Source organism: Phacochoerus africanus, chromosome 3 (genome assembly GCF_016906955.1).
Source record: "Phacochoerus africanus isolate WHEZ1 chromosome 3, ROS_Pafr_v1, whole genome shotgun sequence".
Classification (NCBI taxonomy): Eukaryota; Metazoa; Chordata; class Mammalia; order Artiodactyla; family Suidae; genus Phacochoerus; species Phacochoerus africanus.
Window position 1 is genome coordinate 7,988,885 of NC_062546.1, and position 8,469 is coordinate 7,997,353.

The 8,469-nt window shown below is 46.4% G+C and overlaps 1 long non-coding RNA gene across 1 annotated transcript; it reads right to left on the reverse strand.

Annotated features, from left to right (window-relative positions):
* Positions 1 to 918: 918 nt before the first annotated feature.
* LOC125122032 (uncharacterized) lies at positions 919 to 2,997 on the reverse strand. Its single transcript, XR_007133682.1, has 3 exons — positions 2,807 to 2,997; positions 1,344 to 1,530; positions 919 to 1,121 (listed from the first exon to the last, which is right to left on the reverse strand). It is a non-coding gene; the product is annotated as an uncharacterized LOC125122032 (long non-coding RNA).
* Between the last annotated feature and the right edge of the window lie 5,472 nt (positions 2,998 to 8,469).

An 8,469-nucleotide genomic window follows, 5' to 3' on the forward strand; every position in this document is an offset into this window, starting at 1 on the left:
TAAAAAAGAAAAGAGCAGAAACAGAATTAAAAAAATCCTTCCCAAGAAAGTAGGGTTGATAAACTTGTTTCAGTTTTTCAAAATCCCAGGGCACTGAAGTAAATCTTTCCAGTGAAGCTGCATGTGGAATCCACTGTAGGACACAGTCTACTTTTCCAGAGTGCAGGTTTTTATTTTTTTATTTTACTTTTATTTATTAACTTTTTGCTTTTTATGGCCACACCCGTGACACACGGAGGTTCCCAGGCTAGGGGTGGAATTGGAGCTGTAGCTGCCAGCCTACACCACAGTCACAGCAGCATCAGATTCGAGCTGCAAATGCAACCTACACCACAGCTCACAGCAACACCGGATCCTTAACCCACTGAGTGAGGCCGGGGATCGAACCTGCAACCTCATGGTTCCTAGTCAGATTCGTTCCTGCTACGCCATGACGGGAACTCCGAGTGTAGGTTTTTAAAAGAGACCAAAGGACACCAGTTCCCTTGGGATTCTTTCCTCCTGCAACCTCGGTTTTCTGCAGAAGAGAATGTGTTCCCCCATCTGAATGCAATGTCTTCCTGTGCGTGAAGTTCTAGCCAGAAGCCGAACAGTGCCCCAAACTACCTACCTGCCATGCGCCGTATGTCATGTGCCAATAGCACTCTAAGTGGCATCCAAACAACCACCCATGATCTTGGCCATGTCTCCCTTTTCACTGACGAGGAAGCTGAGGCTGGGAGCCGTAAAGCCACCTGCCTGTAGTCAGACAGTGTAATGAATTCTGGAGCTGGGGTTTCTACCCGAGTACATCGGATGCCCAAGCCTACTTGCCAGACAATTACTTTTCTCCTTTAAGATTCAGACAACGGTGTTAACAGCCAAGCAATACACACGTTTTCATTTTAGAGAAGAGAGATTTTTATTCAACTACTCATTTTGCGTTTTCGACTCCAGACTTGAGACTTCAGAGGAAGTCAGTTGCCCTGTGGCCTGAGTCATCTACTCATCCCGTTGAATAACAGAATATCCGAATCACTTAAGCTTCATGTAGAAAAAGCACAGGAGACGCTCTCGTTGGGATTGAATGCTTTTGAAGCTGAGTCACCGGCGCAGGCAGGAGGATAATATATTTATTTATGCTGGCGAGATGAACAGAGTGGGAGTGTTACATGAGTAAAAGTGAATGGACAGACCCTCCCCTCCCAGGGACACTGCTAATGGTGAAACACTTGAGGGCTCACTGATCACAAGTCACAGAGCAGGGTGGTGGGGAGGGGGTGGGGGGTCTCTTGTTCATTTCCCAAAATGGCTATTTATTTCAATAACAAATAATTTCCCTCCATCCCCATCCCCTTGAATACCTTTCAAGTCTGAATTTAATTTCTCTCCAGGCACAGGCAGCCTCGAGCTTGCATAGTGGAATTCTCATTGAGTTCCAATGAGTAGAGACTCTGCTGGCCCTGAAAACATCCCCCGAGCTTCTATGAACGCCTCAAATCCCCTTGCCAGGAAGCCCACGATTAGAGAAAGGGCTTGTTTGAAGATACTCTGGGGAGAGAAATCAATTCACAATGAGATCTATAAGCACTATCAGATCCTTTTCTAAGGGCTGATTTTGATGAAAGAAAGGATAAGAGCAGGGGTGTGCCCAAAACATGATAAAAACATGAGAGCCAACATTTATTTTATATTGATTTCCAGCCAGCCAGGCACGCTTCTGGGTGCTTTACAGGAATTAACTCACCTAATCACTTGAACAGACTTAGAAGGTAGGTATGATCCATGACCCATGTTTTGTAGATGAAGAAACCGAGACACAGAGAGTCTGAGCCACCTGCCACGGTTGCACAGCCAGGAAGCCGGAGAGCTGGACGTAAACTTGGGAAAATGTGTGCTGACCAACCTCACTGGGTTCCAGAGTCCAGTCTCTAGACAGGCGTCATGTTATTGGCCAGCGGTTCCCCAAACTGGCTCCCCCTTTGGCTACCCAGAGGAATTAACTAAATACTGATTTCGAAGCCCCCTCCCCAGAGTCTCATTGTCTGATGGAGACGCTGGAGTCAATGCCAACAGAACAAAATCAAATGCTGCTCAGGCACTTCTAGGCATCGCTTTCCTTTGGAACGAGGGACACGTAGCACCTGATTTGCTGGGAAGGCAGCTTCGCTGTAAATGTCCGCCTGTCCTCTGCCTACGGTGCTGCTGTGGACTTGCTATTGATGCTGTGGGTTAAGCAGTGTCTGGTTTCAAAACGCCTGTAGGGTGAATTTGCGGCTGGGCTGCCAAAGGATTGGAGGCTCCATAGGGACTGTGTGCACGTGTCCCCCACCATGTGATGGGGGAAGGTTGGGGTGTGTTTGTTGAGGGCTCCGGAGGGATGTGCTGTGAGGAAGGGCGTGAGGCATGTGTGGTCCTTCGGGTGTACGCTGGGGGGTGTACGTGTGCCTTGGGGAGTACGTGTGCCCTGTGGTCAAAACAGGTTTCCTATATTAAGACAACACACTGGGTTTCTGACGTGGTAAGAAATCTGAGCATCTCAGATGCCGAGATGCAAGTTAGGATGTCATCTTGCCATAGGAGACCTTCAGAGGGCCTCAGAATGTGACTCGGGCACCAAGAAGCAAAAGCACAATTTTGGCTACCATTCCTCCTTTAAACAATCACTGTTCCAAACAATCCCTGTTGAAAAATCCTGTCACTTTGCTGACCCCGCCCTCCCCTGCTCCCAGTCCTGCCATCCTTGCAGCTGCCCAGCAGGGAGGCCAAAGGGAGAACCCAGAGTCAGAACAGAGACGCCCGTGATTTAAGGGACAGCGAGTCTTACAAGTCAGAGGTCAAGGTCCCGGGGAGACACCCTTCAGTGTAGGGCCGATGGCAGGCAGGACACAGCAGCAACCTTCTCTAGCAGAGGAGGAGGAGGCTGTCAGGTACAGGGGCGTGACGTCCAAGGGCTCCTGGCTTCCCAGGGGGACTGGGGCCAGGGCCACTGTTTGCTGTGGATGAGGGAACGTACTGGAGCTGATTCATTCCAAGGGCTAGAACGATTGTTAGCTGGGGCTGGGGGTGGGAGGGGCAGCCGATCCTGCAGGTGGTTACTGATCAAACTTTCCACTTAGAAGGGGAGGCGCTCATGCCCATGAGGTGTGGGTGAGGCAGGGCTGGGTTGGACAGCTGGATGCACAGAGAACAAGAGAGCAGTATGAATGACGCGCATCCTTTTCATCCTGAGTCTCTAGCAGGGAGGAGCTTTCATGGTGATGACCTCTTTTCTAATAGGTTAGGGAACTGGATTTTCAGAAAATCTCACACAGGAGTTCCCATCATGGCTCAGCGGGTTAAGAACCCAACAGTGTCCCTGAGGATGTGGGTTTGATCCCTGGCCTCTCACTGGGTTGGGGATCCTGCATTGCCACAAGCTGTGGTGTAGGCTGCAGGTGCAACTCGGATCTGGTATTACTGTGGCTATGGTGTAGACTGGCAGCTGTGGCTCCAGTTTGACCCCTGGCCCCAAGAACTTCCATATGCCACAGGTACCACCCTAAAAGGAAGAAAAAAGAAAAGGAACGTCTCACACAGCCAAGAAGCAATAGAACAAAGACGGCGGCCCAATCCAGAGCCCATATTTGTAGCCACCACCTGTGCTTTCCTGAACTGCCTGAGGCCAGAAAGATAGACTTTCCTAGTTCTGGATGATTTTTCTAAGTATTAAAGTTAGGAAGGTGAGATAACAACATACCGCTGAGGATGACCCCATGAGCCAGGGGTCAAACCCAAGCCACGGCGATAAACTGAGCCATAGCAGTGACAGTGCCAAATCCTTACCCACTAGGCCACTAGGGAACTCCCTACATTGATTTTTAAATGGAAAAGCCTGTTATTCTAGAGGAATCTGAGTGTCCATGTAAACACCCAAGATCCCAAACGAGTCTATCCTGTTGCAGTGAGATTGGACTCTGATCGCTTCCTCCTTCATGCTGTAAACATGATCACTTGACATCTCCCAGAAGCAGAATACAGGAGGTTGCGTGGCTGTCCTCTGTCGGTGGAAAATCAAGTAATAAGATCTAAATGGTGAGGGTTATTTGTCATTTGCTGCTACACAAGGGCTGCTGAAGTACTCTGCTAGCTAAACTTTTTTTCCCCCAAAGATGAAAGGATCCTTCTAGCGTTTTCTTGTTTTCAAATTGCTCACGGACGTCGGCATCACCTGGATATTCACTTCCATTCTTCCTGGCGTTTCCTCACCCTGACACTGGAGGTACTTTCCATCCGTCCTGTTACAGGTGCCAAACCCTGTACACCTGTGGCGGTTCCCATTAACGTTCTGGCAAAACATAATCCGAGCTCAATAATCCGAGTCACCCGCCATAATAAGATATGTCAAGGCAGGCTCCTGACAAACAAGAGCAAAACAAAAGGTACTTCGGGTCCAAAATAATGAGCAATAATAATCCTGTCACGGAATTTCCCCGATTTTCACCCCGATGGAATTAGCCAAGTTATATCACGCAAGAAAGCATAGAATGGAATAGCTATGTGATGACGTCATTTTAAAAGTTGATTATGATTCGCTTAATAATGGTACATACATGGGACCAATGGAATTTTTCAAAATCAATCGATGTTGTTCATTAGCCAGTTTAACTTGACTCTGGACCAGATAGTTACACCTCGATCTTCCAAAATTAATAGTAATAAGAATATTAACAATAATAATAGCAGCTAAAACTTACTGAGTATTTACTATGTAAAAATATTGTTCAGGAATTGCCGTTGTGGCTCAGCGGGTTGCAAACCCCAACTAGTATCCATGAGGATGTGGGTTCGATCCTGGCCTCACTCAGTGGGTTAAGGATTTGGCGTTGCCATGAGCTGAGGTGTAGGTCACAGACAACGCTTGGATCCCTCATTGCTGTGTCTGTGGCATAGGTACAGCCCTAAAAAGCAACATATATATATATATACATACACACACACACGTACACACACACACACACACATATTTCAAAATATTAACTCGTTTAATCAATTTTCTCCATTTTTATGTGGAGATGACCTATTATTTTAAAGAGGGCACATCTTCCACCTACAGATCTCAACTTCCCCAGCCTTTTTGAAAAAAGAAAAAATGAAATAAAATGTCCCTTTACACATAAGGTTTGTTGTTAAGTACAGTCACCAGAACCACAGAATCAGCCAAACTGAACAAGTATAACTATAACGCATAAGGCATTTAATCTTGACTATTTGGCAATAAGTTATTTGACAATTATTGAGCACCTGCCTCGACTAATTTGAACATAGTTGTGATAGGATGGCGTAGGCACGGGTAGTTATGGAAGTCCTAACAAAGGGTCACAGACAGAGAGGGAAATCTAGGGGACTTTGGGAGATCACCGAAAGTTAAAAAATTGCTCAAAAAAGCCATCAGAAGAGGCAAGCTTGCTTGACCAGTGGAGGAGTGAGAATGGCCTCGGGTCATTGGGTGGGGGATGGGATGAGGTCTGCATTCAGATTCAGACCAAGGGCAGGAGTTTGAGGACCGCCCTTCTGCTGACACCAAGAAGGAGTTACTACTCCCAAAAGGAAGAGGAGGTCTTTTCTGACCCCCACTCCCCTTGAATGATAGAACTGTAGCCCACCGGATCCTGGGGCAGAGCTTCCTTGTTTGCCCGCTTGCATCTCTCACAAGCGGCCTATCTGAATAAATCTATTTCTGGCCCATCACCTTGTCTCTCGCTGAATTCCTTCTGGGCGGAGACATGAAGAACCTGAATCTCAGTGAGTCCAGACTCTAATTTAAAACCATGGGTTCAAGTCCCAGTCTGGGTTTAGGCTGGGTTTGAGTCCCAATTTGTGTTCTGGCTAGGTTCAGGCCATTAGTGCTGTCAGTTTCAGTAAAGAAGGGGACGTGACAGTCTTCTGCCTTTAGGGACCTGGCCTGAGGCAAGCTAGAACTCAAGTTACAAGATAAAACTGCAGTGTTATAATGACATTTGAGAGCCGCTATTATTAGTCCCATTTTACAGATGAGGTCAAGGTGAACTAACTGCGTAATATGCAGCAAAGTCGATTCAAAGTCTGGCTTAAACTCTAAGAAATGAGTTTGCTCACATAGAATGGGAAATAGTCTTAACAAATTGTATTTTGAGATACAAGATATCTGGCAGGCACACAGTAGCTCTTCCATAAATTATAATTTGTAGTAAGAGTAAAATGACTCATAAACTTGAGTGTATAGCCTATGTTTTTCATCCCCTTAGAAATGGAGGTGATCCTTTCACAAGCTCTCCCCATGTCACTGCATTTTGCAGGCTTTGAGATACATTTTTTTCAAAGTACAATTTTATCCTAGATAATTTCCCAACAGGGCTGAATCATCAAGCATTTACATGGACCAAATGGATGTTTGTGAAGATAGTGATTGATGGTGCTTTACCAGATATTTCAAATATATCATCTTAACCTTCCTGAGACATAGGTATAGTAAACCCCAATTTTATCAATGAAGAAACAAGGCTCAGAGAGGTTAGGTAACCTGCCTAAAGCCACACAGCTAGGGAGGAGTAGAGTCCTGCCTTCTACCCCAAGCGGTTGAGACCCAAGCTATAATTTTCATCTCACAGAATGGCTTCCTCTATGACAGGCAAATAAAACCCTCCAGAATTGAACCACAACCTCTTCCTAAGAAAACAAAGAATGGTATTGATAGAATCTTTCTCTTTTCACTTGGAAATGAGGAAATTGTCAATAACCAATTGCCTATTATGGGCTTATTGGATGCAGGCCAAAGTCAATGACTCTGTGTCACATGTCTAGGAGAGACAACAAGGGGACCATGTAATTTCAAGGAGGTTTTTGTCTAATTAGGCAGAGACAAGTGTAACAGAGATTTATGACTTGCATTATTTGAAAGCCCAATCCCTGTTAACTCTTAATAATGTTAACAATAAATGTTTTATTTTCATTTATTTATTTTTTGTCTTTTTGCCATTTCTTGGGCCACTCCCGCAGCATATGGAGGTTCCCAGGCCAGGGGTCCAATCGGAGCTGTAGCCACCGGCCTATGCCAGAGCCACAGCAATGCAGGATCCGAGCCTCGTCTTGTGATCTATACCACAGCTCACGGCAACGCGGGAACCTTAACCAGCTGAGCAAGGCCAGGGATCGAACCGGCAACCTCATGGTTCCTAGTCGGATTCGTTAACCACTGCGCCACGATGGGAACTCCAACAATAAATGTTTTAGGACCTTTACTATATGCCAGGGCCTTCCAATGCTCTGTCATCCTCTGAAAAGCCCTCCTGGGTAGGTACCTTGTTATCAGCACTTTGAGAAGGGGAAACTAAGCCTTTCAGAGATACAAGTCAATTACTGCTGGTTGATCTGGCTCCTGAGGGGCTGCATGGGATTTGACCGGCATTTCTTTGCTACTCCTTTGGCTTTATTCAACTATATAGCTTCCTAACTCAAAATTAAAATATTCGTTGCACACTAGACATTTATGTTGCCTCTGTTGTATGTAGTGTGCAAAACCCAAGGCATGCAGTTCACTGTTATGGGTAATATTTCCTGAGCCTTTTACCCTGCTAAGAACTCTAGATGTTCTTTTTCACAGCAACCCCGTAAGGCTGCCTCTTTTCATTACTCCTATTTCCAGGAGACTTGATGTTTATCGTGCGGTTGGTTCTGACACCTTTTAGTCCAAAGATGTGAAAAGTCCTCCCAGGTTCCACAATCAGAAAGTGGATGTGGACACACAGGCAAGTTCAGCCAGAGCTTTGAAGCACAAAGCTGTGTCTTAACATTTGATGCATTTGAGCGTTTGTCTTTCAGCACAGAGAAATCAGCCGGTTGCCCCCTTCGGGACCCCAACCTCACCCTCATCTCTCTCTCTCTCTCTCTCTCTCTCTCACACACACACACACACACACACACACACACACACACGCTTTTATCGTCCGTGGTTGCTTGGTGTGAGGGCTGGAGTATAATTTTCCATTCAGGACTTGGTAAGACTTCCCAGAACCAAACAGAGGGCCCGGGCCTGTCTCGGTAAGGATGGAGGGCATTTATGAGGCGCTTCGAGATCTCTCATTAGTAATTCCCAGCAACTCCCTGTCCGAGTGACTCACAGAGGCCAAGTCATGAGCGAGGGAGGCCGTGTGGGGAAGAGTGAGTCTCTGGGACTGGCTCAAAGTAGTCATTTTGCGTTTAGCTGCACCTCGTCACCCGTGGGTATGTGTTGATGGCCACACAGTTTCAAAGAGCCGGTACTGCCTTCCTCTGCAATCCAGACTTCCTCCGCTGGACACGAGAAAAGAGGTTCCCTGAAATAGGACTTTTCTTGCTGGCTATGAGGAGACTGATGATTGCCTGTACTTTTAAGCATCTCCTTGGAGTTTATGAAGCAACGTGGAGCGAAACCCATGTGAAAACCTAGCAAATCTGAAACGATTTTCCTTTCTGCCTGGGCACACCTGCAGA